Raw genomic sequence first — 16,269 nt, 5'->3', positions numbered from 1 at the left:
ATTTTTTGCAGCTCTGCGCATTTCGGAGCTTGTACCGCCTAGTAAAAGGGTTGAATCGGGTCTCATGTTTAGGGAGGTGTTGTTGGTCGACTCTGCTGTTTATTTCAGGATTGCTAAATCTAAAACGGATAAATTGGGCTTGGGACATCTGAGTGGTTGACTCTGAGAGCTTGCGGTGACCCTTTTCTTTGTCCAGTAGTTAGGGTGCGTACTTACCTTTTATCCAGGCCTCAGGTCGATGGAAATGTTTTGATCCATTTAGACGGTACTCCAGTGATGATATTTCAATTCAATAATGTTCTAAAAAAATGCATGTCATATTTAGGTTTGGGAGCTTTTAAATTTTCATCCCATTCTTTTAGGATCGGGGCGGCTACTGAGGCGGCTCGATTGGGTCTCGCGGAATCTGTTATTAAGAGAATTGGACGGTGGGGTTCCGATAGATTTAGTATATATGTGCGCCCTAATCTATCTCTTTGATTTTCAGGACGGAGGTCTGTAGTCTGGATTGTTGGACATTCATTTGAATTTTGGGCACAGAACCGAGCGGCTCATCGATGTTATTCGGAAAATTTGAGTATGCCAAAAGACAATTTTTGTGTGTTCTGGAAGGGGGTTAGAGGCTTAAAGTGGTGTCAGTTATTGATGGTTCTGCAGAATTTGATGCACTGCTGGCCTACTCCTGATATATTGGTAATTCATTTAGGGGGTAATGATATAGGTCAAGTAGGTACTTTAGATTTGTTATTTCAAATGAAAAGGGAATTAACTGATTTAAAAAGAGCATTGCCTTGTACTTGTTTTGTTTTTTCCGAAATAGTACCTAGAAGGGTTTGGTTGTCATCTGTGACAGGTCGCCCATTTGAGAAGATTCGTAAACGCTTGAACACAGAGCGCTGGAGAAATTTATGCCATTTTTGGGTGGGTTTTCATTTAGACATAGGGATTTGGAGGGAGGTTTAGAGGGTTTTTACCGCCAGGACGGGGTACATCTCTCTGTTGTGGCGTTAGACATTTTTAATTTAGATTTGCAGAATTGCATTGAGCTGGTCGCGGCTAGTGGTGGTGCCTTGGCTTGCGATGGCGCGAGCCATCCTGGTGGGGACTATTCCCTTGAGTGATGTATTGTTCGAGTTTCAATAACTGGGCAATATGATTGGTTTTAACATTTTACTGGTTAATTGAGTTTAATGGATTATTAAAGATTGATTTAATTATTTATTCCAATAAAATGCCGCAGCCAATTAATGCCAATTCAAATGAACTAGTGTGTTTTGTGGTTATTTATTTAGATTATTAAGTTAGTATAAGCATATGTCACCTACAGTACCATGCAGATGAATGTTGGTTTTATGTCTTCAAAGACCAGACAGGGAGGATATTTAGGGAAATCCAAGGAAAATCCAAAGACCAGACAGGGCCTCTTTAATGTCAACTATGTGACTCTTATGTTCAGTGCTCATTGGTTATTGAGTAAAATAAAAATCATTATAGCATAGAAAATTAGCCCGTTACCTTTAAATGGGAGTCTCAACTTATAAACCAACAAAGTTTGAGAATCTCAGCTATCTTCTGATCCAGTTAGTAGAAGCCCAGTCTGCTTGGCTCCTCCAAGTCTTCACAATATGCTCACCCCTTGACTTCCATGCTTTCACACCAACATGCAGACACACATGTGTCACTCACTGACTTGCTAACATGAGTGAAAACCTTGTTCTGGGTCAGAGTTTATTTTACCGCCTCTTTGAAAAGGGAAAACGTTGGTACCTTCCCACGTCATCAGTAGCCCTCCCTGAAATGCCTTGTATTTCGGATGAAGGATAAGCATCCTCTTACAGTGTTTGCTGACATATATTGGCCTTAGAGGCAGAGCATGTTTCAGACACAGGCCTGCTAACACGATTTATGGTTACTGGCACACAGATGTGAAGAGTGAGAGTGGCAGTTATTGTCAACAGTTCTTAGAAGTATTGGACCACATGGCGCCAGAGAACAAGTTTACCCATTCCTGTCATTTTAGTCGCCTTAAAGGAATAATGGAAGAAAATTTGAGTTAGAAGACAACATGAAATGTAAAACACAATCTTTATATTGAAGAACATGGGCCAGATAAACTGCTTTCAGTATGTCAAATATTTAGTGCACGGAAACGTAATTGTAAAAAAAAATAGCAGGGGCCACAAAAAGTTTCACAATCTGCACAAAATACATAATGATTTAGAAAATGAGTCAGTATTTGGCACAATAGAGGTGTGCAGTGGTGCCCCAAGAGAATAATGGCACAGGACAGTTACACATTCTAATCTGTGCAAATTAGACTCTTTGATCCACAACATAATAGTTTATTTGATAAGCAGTGCACCCCAAAGATGTCACATGCGACAATTAGCATCCCTCAACAATCTTAGATTATCTGGCCCAGTGTGTGTATTCATTTTATTAATTTACGTGGGGTGTAAAAATTCTGCACTACTATGCAGATAATATATAGTACAAATACCATATCAACATTAGTCCTGGCCCTGAATAAAGTCTGAATCTATTCTGTGTTTGTGTTGATAGATAGATAGATAGATAAATAGATACTGTAGATAGATAGATAGATAGATACTATAGATAGATAGATGAGGGGTTGGAACCCCTGTCAGGTGTGCCCTTGTAACCATTGTCATTGGAATGACGGTGAGGGAAAATCCAAAATGTTGTCATCAGAACAGAAAGATAGGGGAAATCTTCCAATGGGAACATTTGTTGCCGTGGCAACTGTCTAAGAGGGGATTTACTTCACTTTGGAGAGTTTTCCACTCTCTCTTTGTTGTGTCTCCAGGACAGGAAGTGAAAGGAAGTTTCTCGAATAGGGCACAAATGGCAGAACAAACCTAACAGTGGTTTTAACTATTCCCTGCTTTTTCCAATATGAAGAAAAAAAGGTTTGGGCTTTAGATATACATTTAGATGGAGGAAAACTTGAGCTTTTTCTATTTGAACCAATCAGATGTTAGTCTTGATACTCGTGAAAATAAGTTTTGTTTTTGGCTTTACTTTTTCTATCATTTTCATACATTACAACCAATATTTAAAGTGTATCTCAATCCAAACTATTCTGTTGTTAGCTTTAAATAGAGTAGAGGATGGTTAATACCTTTCCTTTTCTGGTCTGTGTTCTTTGGAGGAGATTTCCCTTCATTCCCCTTCCCCTTTCCATCCTGTTTGCACATGTGCAGTGTTCATGTTGGGAATTTTTTTATACGAAAACACCACTAGTCCATCGAATTTGAAAAAGGTTTCCCAACCTGACCAATCGAGGAAATTCAAGACAGGAGTACAGTAAAAAAAAATCTTTGGGTTCCCATCAACTGATCAATTATCGTACAAAAGACCATTCGTGGAAGATTTCCAAACGATAATCGATAGGTGTTTGGGCACCTTTCTAGGCACAACAAGAAGCGAGAGCAAATACTCCCTTAGCCAGATGTCACCAGTGTTCTATCGAAACATATCGGCAACTCGTCCAGATCAGCAACCGTGTCACTTCCAATGAGTTGCCAGCAGGAGATTTGGACCAAGAAAGCATATCAAAAAACGTTTTTTTCCGGAAAAAAATTACATTTTCGGAAAAATTGAAAACAAAGTCAGTGTGGAATATTTTTACAAATTGAAAGTCATTTTGTTACACTAGGGACGTGAAATGCAGTGTATATAAAAGTATTATGCTTGAAATAAAAGTACAGATTATTCAGTTAATAAACTAAACTTGCTTTTTAAAATTGTATTTTTTTTATCACAAATGGAATAACAAGGAGGGATCGCGTCGGAGAAGCGCACGCTATACTCCTCAGGGATCACGGGCAGCAGGTGAGGTACACTTAGGGGTCATGGAGTTCTATTAAGGGGACATATATAGACCAGATCTCTTGCCGCGTGTGAAGTTACTGTTTGTATCCCTGGAATCAGGGAACTCCAATGCTCACCAGGATAAATAGAGAGGGATTATCTCCCCAAGGGGCACACCATCAGCAAAAACACCTGATAGAGGTTCTGTTTCCTACCATGGCCCAAAACTAAACCTAAAAAGTTTTGGTTAGATATACACTAGAGAAAAAAATCTAAAGGTAATAAAGATTAAGTAAGCTTCTCTCAGAGCGTAGAGGTAGAGGATCGTTGTGCAAGAGAACGACACATTTTATAATTACAAAAGAATAAAATATATACTGCAGCATATTTCCATACAGAGAGAAATTCATTTCACATCTCATTGGTTTAGCTTTATGCCGGTAATTTAGCTGCCATTGGAGATGGAAACATGAATAGACGCGCTGGATTGCTTTACGAGCTCTTTCAGATCGGCTAAATAAGGAATCAAATGTCAAACATCACTTTAGTTGGCAATTACCATTAACCTCTACAACCGACTTACATTCATAACCAGTCTGAATGCAGAACAAAAGCAGGCACGTGCTTCACGCTCGATGCGTTGACCACCGCTCGCTGGCTATTTACCTATGTATTCATAGCTTCATTCTGCCATTTTGGAACACAAGTCATTCTTTATTTAATTAAGTGCTTCCCTAATTGCTGTGTCGCTGGGCCAAGGGGCATACAAAGGATGAATCTGCGGAGGAAATATTCTCTAATTGGCAGGTGGCCTTCTATTTACTTTTAAACAAGTGCCACAAGTTCTGAACCATTGTAACTAATGTAAAGAAAGTAACCTTTATGGATCTACAATGCCTATTCATGCTTAATTAACGTCAATGCAGAACAAATCAAATGTGCTGTTTTTGGAATGGACATATCATACTTATCCATCATCTCTCTTTTTTGGTTTTTAGATTAACATTTGATTAAAAAATAGAAGCAATAACAGAAACGGAGAAGCCTAAAACAAGAACAAACAAGAAAACATATAAATTGTTTTAGATGGTAGAGCACACTATCCCCAGATCCACATAGGCACATGTATGACATGGTGGGCCATATAAACTATTGTTAGCGTGCCAGATATTTTGCGCACAAACCTGCTTTTGTTGGTTGTGCCAAGTAATAGTTTAATTTTAAAGATTTGAAAAGAAAAATGAAACCAGTGCACCAATTTTAAAAAAAAATCCCAAATGCCACTTTTCACACAAAAAGTCTCACAATCTGCCCAAATAAATATTGATTAAAAAAACAACATGTGTCAACATTTGTGCCAGTAGAGGTGCAGTAGTGTGCCAAGAGGATGGGTGATGGCACTAGACTGTCACACATTCTGCTATGTGCTAAATAATATTATATGCACTGTGACCTAATATTATTATGATATGTTATTTGAGGTGCGATGCACCAAAATAGAGTGTCACATGCGACAATTTGCATACCTCAACAACTTCCAATATTAGATTATTAGGCCCAGTGAGTGGATAATTACCACTCATGTTAACTCAACAAGGTGCTCAAGTCAAATCACCAGATAGTTTAAGGTACCTGTGAACTAAATCACTAATTCTCATAAAAGCTCTTTTTATATCATACAGCTATTTAGAACCTCCATTAAGCTGCGAGTCCAGTGCTCTACCACCCTCACTACTGTATGTAGCAAGTGGCAGCAAAGAGGCTGTGGGAGAGCAGCAGCACTAAGGGGCATCAAATAATGAAAGAAAAGTAAATATTAGTATTATAGTAAACAATGCTTCAGCACAGTAAATGTCATTCGGTTAGGGATTTCTACACTGAGCAGCAGTCAGGAGTACATGGGGCGCACTTCTTTAGAGGTAAGTTATGTTTCTGGTGCTTCATAACCCCCAAAATGTAACAGAACTCCAGCTTTAATTGTGATTTAAGCAACCAAAAATCATATGAATTGGTTCTATTTCATTTAAACCTAAAATCCGGGGAAACAGCTACATACACAGGTAAAATACATACTGTGTATGGGGACTGCCAAAGGATTTGTAAATCTATGCAGCCAGTTTTGTGATCTAGACACACCCCTGTCAGACTGCACACCAGGTCCTCGACCTCCACTGCAACAGCAACATAGCTTGGTCCAGAACAAACCTACAGTCTACTCATAATGAGGGAGAAGAAGCACACTAGCCTGGTTATCTTTGTGTTCACTCAGCACATATGCACTGCAGCAGGAACCTGATTGTCTTTGAGTTCTGCTGTACAGGAGATTACAGGAGATCATACCTCCCAACCTTTCCTCATTGAAGAGAGATTGCGAGAAATGTTTTTTTCCCCAAGCAGGTAGGTTGAGCTCGATGCAAGTTGGGCTGGAATTCAGAAGACCCTATGCTGTAAAGCGGTTGGAACCCAATGTATAGTAGAGAAGAAGATAAACCCCCAAAAGAAAGAACAATGGAATTTGCAGAGGAGCAAAATTAGTTTGAAGCAGCAACTAATAATAACATCAACCTTAATTGGACACAAAGTATAAGGGTGATACACCATGTATGCATGTGATGTCTTTAATCTGGCCACTTCCTCTATGGTGCAGAGTGACAGTAGTTTCTGAGATGAGCGAGATAATTAAACTAGTATTAAACTCTCAAACTGTTTTAAATAATGAATCCAGATCAAATAAATATACATTGCTCAGCAAAGCATTGCTTTACATTTTTGCCAAAACACCCAAAATCATCATCGTCCTGAACAGCTGCTTCCAAGTCTCTCAGCTCAGCTTCCCTGAATTTCCTGTCCAGTATAAGACCTCAAATGACAGTGCAGACTCCATCAACTGTTCATCTACTAGCTTGGAGAAGGGAGGAGGGAGTTGAGGGGGCCAGGGCAAGGAAAATAGATTGATTTGCTGTGTCTGTGTGTTTGTGGAGACACACACGGCTTACTAGCACACACAAGGGTGACTGCATAGCACTCTGCTAGAGGAAGGAGTCACTCTAAAACAGGATATCAAGGCCAGTGCTCAGCGGACCAGCTGATTCTGCAGGAAACTAAAACATTTAAATATCAAGAAGCAGCATCCATTGTAAGTGATTTCATCAACATTTGAAATCGCTTAAAATTCTTTTGACTTTAATATCACTTTAAGAGATAAGATAAAGTTATTATTGCAGAATAATACTTTTAATATTTAAATAGAACATTTTCATAGATAAGCGTACATCAGACCAAAAAGAGGGGCAACTGAGGAGGAAAGAGGGACAGGGGCATTTGGTTCTAAATGAGGGACAGTTGGGAGATATACAGATTAATACCAAGACAAATTCAGGTACTTATACAAGAGCAAGGGTAGGCAACCTTGGCACTCTAACTGTTTGGAACTATAAGTCCCATGAGGCATTGCAAGACTCTGCCAGCCCAATGCATGACTCTCAGAGACAGAAGTATGATGGGATTTTTAGTATCACCATTGCTGGAGGGCCGAAGTTGCGTGCAACTCTACTAGATGTTTAGAATATGAAACGTTTCTTTAATAAATACATAGCTCCATTCAGGGAAACTTACTGAGAAACATATGGGGTTGTTGCCATTGTTATCTTCTTTCTAAGAATATTAGCTGCTTGGCTGTTTCTGTCCTTAATACTATCTCAGTTACTGATTTGTGTATTAGTACATTTCTGGTAGATGAACAGGTATTTTTCTGAACTTGCAGGGTCTATAATGGGATATGGGAAATGTGCATGTATTGTAGAGATGTACAGCGTACAATTTTTGCTTTGTTCTTTGCACTGACATGTACTTTAAATCTTTACAATATAGCATAAGATGAGTAATAAAACAATGATAGTATATTTATGATAATTATTTGTAATTGTAATTATAATCAGAAATTTCTACACATACAAATGTATGCAGATCTTCTGAGTACATTAGAGAATCACTGTCAGGACCTGAAAGTCTTTCCCTTATTGGTCTCCAGTTACTGAATAAACCTCCAGCATCATCTGCTGGTGAAGGTTAGTATGGTTGTACCACTATTAGATTACAATACGGGAGCAGCCATCGCTGACTTATTCTGGAAGGTTCAGGCTCTGGGGCTGCCATTTCTCATCTCTGCCTCACTATTTAGCGATTCAGTGACCAGAACAAGCATGTACATATCATGTGTGCTGTGTTTCAGGTCAGTGACTCACTGGGACTGATTTAGTAAAAGGAACTACACAAGAGCAGTAAGAATTTCCTATGAATACCATTTACACACTTGTTGTGGGTTCATCAGAGGGTACTTCCACACCCAGTGAAAGCAGTCCCTCAACTGATCTGAAAAAGCTTACACTCTTGTTCAGGGAATGTGTCAGCCCTGTATGCAGTGTAATTAAACGTCCAAGTAAGATTATTATATGTATAATTACACCATTATTTCACAGGTAGCAGGTTATAAAATTGTATGCACATGAATGATGTTGCCAAAGCCTGCATGTATGTGCAGATCACACTGTCATGCCCATGCAAAGGTTCCTCTAAGATTTAGTTTAATTTAGATTTTTATGATCACCTTTACTTATTGGTGCACACTACATGATGTATTATTCCTCCATGAAAAGTAAATGCAAAAATAGCTATCGGATGGAAAAAAAAACAGTTCAGCCCTAGTCAGGCTAGTGCTAATTAATTTACACCCAGAATTCCACTTAGGCTCCAGGAGTGTCAGGTGGATATGCCGGACAAACAGCGTGGCAGGAGGCCCTGGAGGCAAGTACTACAGTCCTAGGGACAAAATGGTACACATAAGATTCCTACAAGAACGCGCATAACCCCAGCTATAATGCACCAAGCTGACCCATCTCGTTTTGGACTGTCATAAATGCAACACTGAAAGAGGTCCTTTTACCAACATTATTCTGACTGACAGTGGACAAAGAGTGTGAATTTCTGAAGAGTGCTAAACTATGTGAACATGCTATCAGGAAATTCCTTTCAACCATGTTAATTGTTGCCTGGTCTTTACTAAAATGTACAAATAAGTAAATATGAGGGAATTGTTCTTTTATGCCAAAAAGTGTATTTTATTCAAATGGAACCAACTCCACCAAAAATAATCTGAATTAATATAATGAATTCACTATTACATATGTATAAACTGATGTATTTGGGCAGGAACTATAAACTTCAATTTAAAAGGATTAGGTCACCATGGACTGTAAACACAGATCTGGAGATATCTGCAACAGGCTCTGATGATCTGCAACACAACTGAATGACAAGAAGTGGGGAGACAAAACGGGAAGGAACCAAGAGGAGAATGTGTTATGAGTTGATCAGAATGAAGAAGCAGGGCTGGAATAAGGAGGGACTGACCTGTTGTTAGCATTTGTTTATGAAAACCCAATAAAATGTTTCTGGAATAAAAGAGCTAACAAATGTTAGATAGCCCCAATATACATTAAGGAGAATCTCCGTTTTTAGCCAGGGTTCAATTAAACACCTGAGTGTGTCCTGCTTAACATTTGTTAACGAATGTACACTGTCATGATTCTGCAAATCTCTGTGAGCATCATCTATGAGTAGTAAAGACTGAAAATAAACCTTGGTTGTTCAGGCTGGATTGTGGAGCATCAATTCAACTGCCAATATGTGTATTGTTTGGTAAATCAGTCCCTCCACATAGGACGAAGGATGATGAGGGTCAGAGCAGGCAACTTTAAAAATAAGTCAGCAATGGCAGTTCCTATTTTTCTACCCTTAAAGAAGAACTCTGGGAAACATTATTATTAACCCTTGCAATAGGGCTACCCCCACACTGCAAGGGCTGATTGCTAGTTTGTGTCTAAGGAGGAAAAAAAAAAGTTATAATCACGCGATCCTCTGAGCTGGCTTCCTTAGACCGATCCTTGGAGCCTCTCTCTTCCTCTGCTGCAGCAGACTGAGGTCCCGTAAATCATCACCTATACACTGTGTATAGGATGTGAGGATGACGAGGAACATACCATTGCTGCAGCGGAGAAGGAGACAGGCTGGAGGGAGTGCTGTCACAGCCGGTTGTCTCGGAGGATCAGGTGAATATAAATTTGTTATTTTTCTCCCATGATCAAACAACCCTTGCAGTGCAGGAGTAGTCCCACTGCAAGGGTTAGTAATAGTTTTACCTGGAGTTCTGCTTTAATAAACTGTACCATGGCCATGTACACAGGGCCGGATTTACTCTCTCTGCTGCCCCAAGGCCATGTTCCTCAATGCGTCCCCTTACCTGCCAACCCCCCCATGGAGAATGGCAGACCTGCAGGTTGCATACAAGTGATCTCGGCGACATCGCCGAGATCACTTGTAGAAAACAAGGGGAGGCTTCCCTGCTGTACATTTAGCTCTGCTTGCCCAAAGCATGGCTAAATGTAGAAAACTACCTGCCCGGTGCTTGGAACTGCATTTCCCGGGCATCGGGAGATAGTAATTCCACACCCCTGCTGCACCTCTACTCCCTGCTGCTCTGAGGCCGGGCCTTGGTTTGCCTTGTCGGAAATCCGGCTCTGCATGTACAGTAAACCAAGAGATATATATATTTAAAAAAAACAGGTAAATTTAGGCACATTCAGGCTTTTACCCTGCACATCTGGAGGAGGTATAAACTTCCCATAGTGGATGCAGAGGGTAAATGCTGGTATTGCAAAGAAAATATGTAGCTCTAAAATCCAGTGTTGAGGGTATTAGATGTGTGTGACTGTACATGCATGTCAGCGGGTGGGAATAAATGTGGTGCCTCCAACATTCATTGGGTAAGACACTGATATAATCAGAGAATCTCCATGAAATGATGAATGTGCAAGATGGAGCAGGTCCAGCAGCTTGTAACATTTGCATAATTATATGCAGTATATATGACAAATTTAATTAACCCTGGAAATGAGATCTCCTCTATGATGCTACATGGAGAGAATTTCCATTTTTGCTGCTTCCCTGAAATACAAATGCACAGCATTGCCACACAAATCTGCCATGTCAGTGACATTGCTATTTTACAGATAACTACTGTTGGGAACATTGATAAAAAAATAAAAGTAGGCTCCAAACTGTTTCTACAAATGTCCTCATTATTTTATAGCTCTATGTTGTGTTCGAATATAACACCTAAGTATAAAAATAGATTGACTTTGGAAATATAGAAGCAAAGAAAAAGAATATTCTCTTTCTGGGTAAGAACAGAAATTGCCGGAGTTTAAGTGTGTGCTACCGTAGTTTTAAAAATGTTATGTCACGTTTCTGCAGATGTGACATTACTGCTCTGCAAGCATGTTTGAGCTCCTTGGGGCAGAGGGGGGTTCTGCCAGAGTTCAGTTACATTACTTAATTTATTTAAAGCTCAACTCCAGGCAGATATAAACAAAACACCATTTAATGCAGTTGTATATTACTTTAAAAAATTGTGTATTTTTATATACAAGTTTAAGTACTTGAATATGTCTTGATACCTGGGTCCCGTCATCCCGTGCACAACAGAGCTTAGACTGGGAGAGCCGCGCTGTGTGCACATGTGCTAACAGGGGACATGCTGACAGGAAGAAGGAACAGTTTAAAACTTGAATGTCTAATCAACCAGCTGGGTTGGGGAGGTATTCCTTAATTCCATCACAAAAGTGGCGTCACCCTCCTGGCTGAGCTGTCTTGTGAAGGTGAATAAACCACAAAACTACCTGAAAAGAATTGAAAGTCTTTAGGTAGAAAAGACGGTTCACATATATGTATTTTAGTTGTGTAGTTAGCTGTGTACTTTTGTGCTCAGCTTTAAAATGAAAGGCTGTTTTTCAATACAGTCAGCAAAACATTTATATCTAGTCACATATGGTAGATAAAAAGTCTAACAGTATCCCAGCCTGGTTGATGTTCCATGTATATATGGGAATAGATGCAATTTTAATAAGAGACATACTGTACGAGATTTTTTTTCTGATTTTTGGTAAGTTAATATTATTTTGCCCTTTACATAGTCTGTTTTGATATAATGTGAAATTTGGAAGGGGCCCCAATGGAGCTTTTTAGTCATATGTATGTCTTGCTGTGGGCTATTTTTGCCTAATAAAGTATTCTGTTAGACTTTTCATCTACCATTTAATCCTAGATCTCGATATTTTGCTAACAGAATATATTCTGTTGTTTTAGTGGGATGTGTGGGAGTGTGATAAATTCGCTTATTCACTATATGCAAATATTCTTGCCATTTGCTCCTTATTCAGACTGTAAGCTATATTTAAAAAATGTGCTGGTCTTGTGCCAATGTAAACCCCCTTTCCATGCCCAGTTAATCTTTCTCCGATGTGTTGTGGTATGTGCCAATGAACTTAATGAAGAAAATATATATATATACTGTATATATTTTTTTTTCAAAGTTCATTGGCTAGGGTTACTAGCACACTGGTGTCCCAGAGCTGAAAGCTGCTTGCTTTTTCAAATGGATAGACGCTTTGGTTTAAATAGAAAACTGTGAAATACATCTCAGGTGCTCCGTTCTTTCTTATAATATACAATTTTCAAAGGTTTTGTAATTAACCTTTTATATAATTTCTAACGGTGAAACCGTAGAAGTGGTGCTTAGTCTACGGCAAAGCCAAGGTTTTTTTTGGCATTATACAGTATGGTGTACATTCCCCAGAAGGTGCCTTTGCAGAAGGCCTCAAGACATAGGATGATTAATATCTCACCATTAGAATCATTGTTGTTTTGTTTGATTGGGGAATTAATTTATAGCTATAAACTTCCTCTAAGCTCTGATAAACAATTTGTTTGATTGGGTTGGCTTTCCCATTCAATTGATTCTTCCCCCTCGATAATACATTATTTCCAAGGTCTGCCTTCACTATCCCCATCCCACCTCCATAACATTATCATGTGTGTTTGGTAGCCCTAAATGGGTATGGTTATGGAAAGGTACAAAAAAGATCTCTTGGCAGTTTGATCACGACTGAATGTCTGACCACTATCTGATGTTTATGGCTAGCTTTAGTTCCTGTTTCAGACCAGAGCTGGTCTCAGACACTAACCAGAGAAGGGCAGGGCATTATAACTGCACTCGGTGAGTAACTGTACTAAGTGGGTGCTTTAGCCTTGAATAAATCATAGGTAATGCTTTATGTAGGGGCACATAATTAATGTTGGTGAGGCAATGCAGCCTAATACCCCCTCACCCACCATAAAGCAGCTCTGTTTCAGATAGTTGGTAAATTGCATCTATTACACACTGTTATATCGTTGCTAATAAGATATCTATGTTTAATAAATATCCAAAGTACATACAGAGGCACTCATGGGTCTTGCAGCGGAGATAAGTCAAAACATTTATTGTCAACAATGCAGATACTTTGACTTATCTCTGCTGCAAGACCCGTGAGTACCTCTATATCTACTTTAGATTTGTATGGAATTTTCTTGGATGTGCACCTGAGCATTTACCTTACAATTAGAGTGTGGGGGCTACTTATAGGTATGTTTAATAATTATTTATTTATTTATGTGTCCATTATGTATTGCTTAGTTTATCGGTTATGTATAGTATATGTTTTAATACACGTATGTTGTATTATTATTAATATTAGATATGATTTTTTATAGTGGCAACAGTTTGCATAGCGCTTGAAAAAATATTTGCAAATGAAATCATTTTAATTTTAATAATTTGAAATAATAACATATCTGATTAAACATAACTGCAATGTTCAACATTAATAACCTATAAAAAAAGAGAGGATAAACACTGCCTTTTTACCATCAAGAGCTCAGTCAAGGCTGAGACCACAATGGCCCAAATAAAGGATAGGAGGGGCTATGGCTGAATGCACTGTAGCCCTCATATTGTCTCCCTATAGCTGTGATGTGCAGTCTGAGCTGAGCACACCTAGAAGTAAATAGCACCAGGATTCAGTCTATCATAAGGTAAGCAATTTATTATATACATCAACAGATTTCAAGCAGCACATGCAATTAAAGAATTTCTACAGATACTATTCGGGGCTGAATTACTGAAGGAGTTGAAAATCTTCATGCAATAAATTGTGTGAATATTCACTCCAATTATCCAATTATGCGCAGATAAAATAATTACGCAGGAATTTGTTTTTCACGATTGGATAATTGAAGTAAATACTCACACAATTTATTGTGCGAAGATTCTCAAGTACTTTTTATAAATCAGCGTTAATATCTGTTATACAGGTGATTTTGATAGGAGACAGGTGGCCTTATATCAATAAACGTATAACTGTGACTTGTTTTGAACAGATATTTAGCACCAGAAATGTGTTTATTATCTAATAATGATTATTATCATCTAAAAATGCTACATTATGATTTTAGAGTAATTTAACATCACAAAATGTTAGTGCAAGATTCAAGTGAAAAGGTCCATAATAAGGAAAGAAAAATGGAACACTTACGCAAGAAGTATACTCATTTTTAAATGTTATTAGTATTAGTTATTGTTTAAAACGTTTCTGTTAGCAATAATATGAAAAATTACCACTGCAGCTACAGCTAATAACATATTGTTTCTGTAACTTATATTAGATCCGAATCAGCAGTCTCTTTGTTATAAGTGTTGTTGTTACTATTTCCAAACTATCTGATCCTATTTATAAACTAGGCAATCAAAATGTTGCTGCGTTTTCCTTTCCTTACCCCCATCATCTTATTATAGAAGTCTGAACAAATTTATTTTTTCCTGGTGCTATTATTCTCATGGCAAAATGTATTTTTCACTGACTTACCCTTTTTATAAAATGGTAAAAATGAACTGTGCTACCTGCAGAATTGTGCTTTCCTTCCATCCTTAACCAGGTATAATTAATTTGCTACATTGCTTTTGGTGTAAGGAACCCGACATCAGGTAGTTCTGAGGGCTGGATGTTCAGTGCATAAGTACAAAGGTCCCATCTACCCCCCCTTCCCACACACTCACACACACTCGCACCTCGTTCAATCAATCTAACTCGTTGTATTTATAAATATAAAAACTTTATGGTTCTTCCTGGGGAAATATTTTGGCTCTTGATGACCCATTTAGAGCTCTGTATTTGCTTGTGGTGTAAAACAAGAAAATGTAGAGGCTGTCAAAATTAAACAAATATTTGTGTAGGCTGTTTAGATTACCCTTACATAGATTTTTTTTTTTTTTTTTTTTAGTGCTAGGCATCCTGAAAGTTTCAGCTAAAAACAGATGAAAACTCTATAGCCCCAAAGTGAAAAAAATGCCCTAAATTATAGTACCACCCTAACACTGCAATTAAGCATCCTATAAACATTTAGCCGGAAAACCCCTCTTAAAGTAGCCACTGCTCCAAGCTCATTCCCGTGATAGGCTACAATCTCAATACAACTTAGTAAACTAAACATGAGACTGTAGTCTATCATTGGAGCAAGCTTGGAGTGGTGGCTACTTTACAACACACACCGGGACCATGGGGAACAAAAGTAGCCATCCTCCAGATGGAAGGACAATGTCAGCACCAATTCAGAGATGATTTGAGGATCTACAGCCGAGTGATACACAAATAAGATACAATTTTATTAATAATTAGGGTACTTGAATGCATTTTTAAGATGTAATTCTGGAGTTTAGTGTCACTTTAAGTAAATGTAATCCCCTACCCAATGACATGCCCTTTGATAGAGCACCATGTATCATAAATGACACATCACCAGCAGCAGAATCACCCAAGAGAGGGTTATACTTACCTTTGTGGGATCTCTCCCTCGCTGGCCCGGTACACTGCCGATTCTCGTAGCGGAGGAGCAATTAGGAAGCAAACTCTGACTGGTTCAGCTAACGAGGCAGTGACTCAATTAAAACTTATATCTGGTAAGTTAGCAATGCTGTCACTGGTGAGTTGTCAACACCAGCATTAAACGTGACCATTAAAACATATATCTGGTAAGTTAGCAATCCTGTCACTGGTGAGTTGTCACCACCAGGACGATAGTGCATGTTACATGGCCTTGGAATTTTTATCAGGGCCCTTATACCCCTTAAAAGTGCATGTGATATTAAAAAGCTACATGTTCTTGATTTAGGCATATCTATCTATCTATCTATCTATCTATCTATCTATCTATCTATCTATCTATCTATCTATCTATCTATCTAATACAATAGTAATTTTTGCCTTATGAAAGTGATTTTCCCTTATGTGTGGCAGCTTCCCTGTTTTATAAGAATATAACCTGCCCAGGTTAAGCAAATATTAAATCTGTCAAATCATGGTGTGATTTTGCTGAGTGCCTAAAAAGCACCTGTAACATCTGCACCTAGCTAAATTACACTATTTCAGACCATGGTAAAACAGTAAAGACCTCAAGTATTTTTTTTTTTTTTTTTAAAAATTGTAAATCAGCACTAAAAAATGA

The sequence above is a fragment of the Nanorana parkeri genome, unplaced genomic scaffold (assembly GCF_000935625.1).
Source record: "Nanorana parkeri isolate BGI_ZX_2015 unplaced genomic scaffold, ASM93562v1 scaffold405, whole genome shotgun sequence".
NCBI classification, from domain to species: Eukaryota; Metazoa; Chordata; class Amphibia; order Anura; family Dicroglossidae; genus Nanorana; species Nanorana parkeri.
This window is presented reverse-complemented; position numbering follows the sequence as displayed.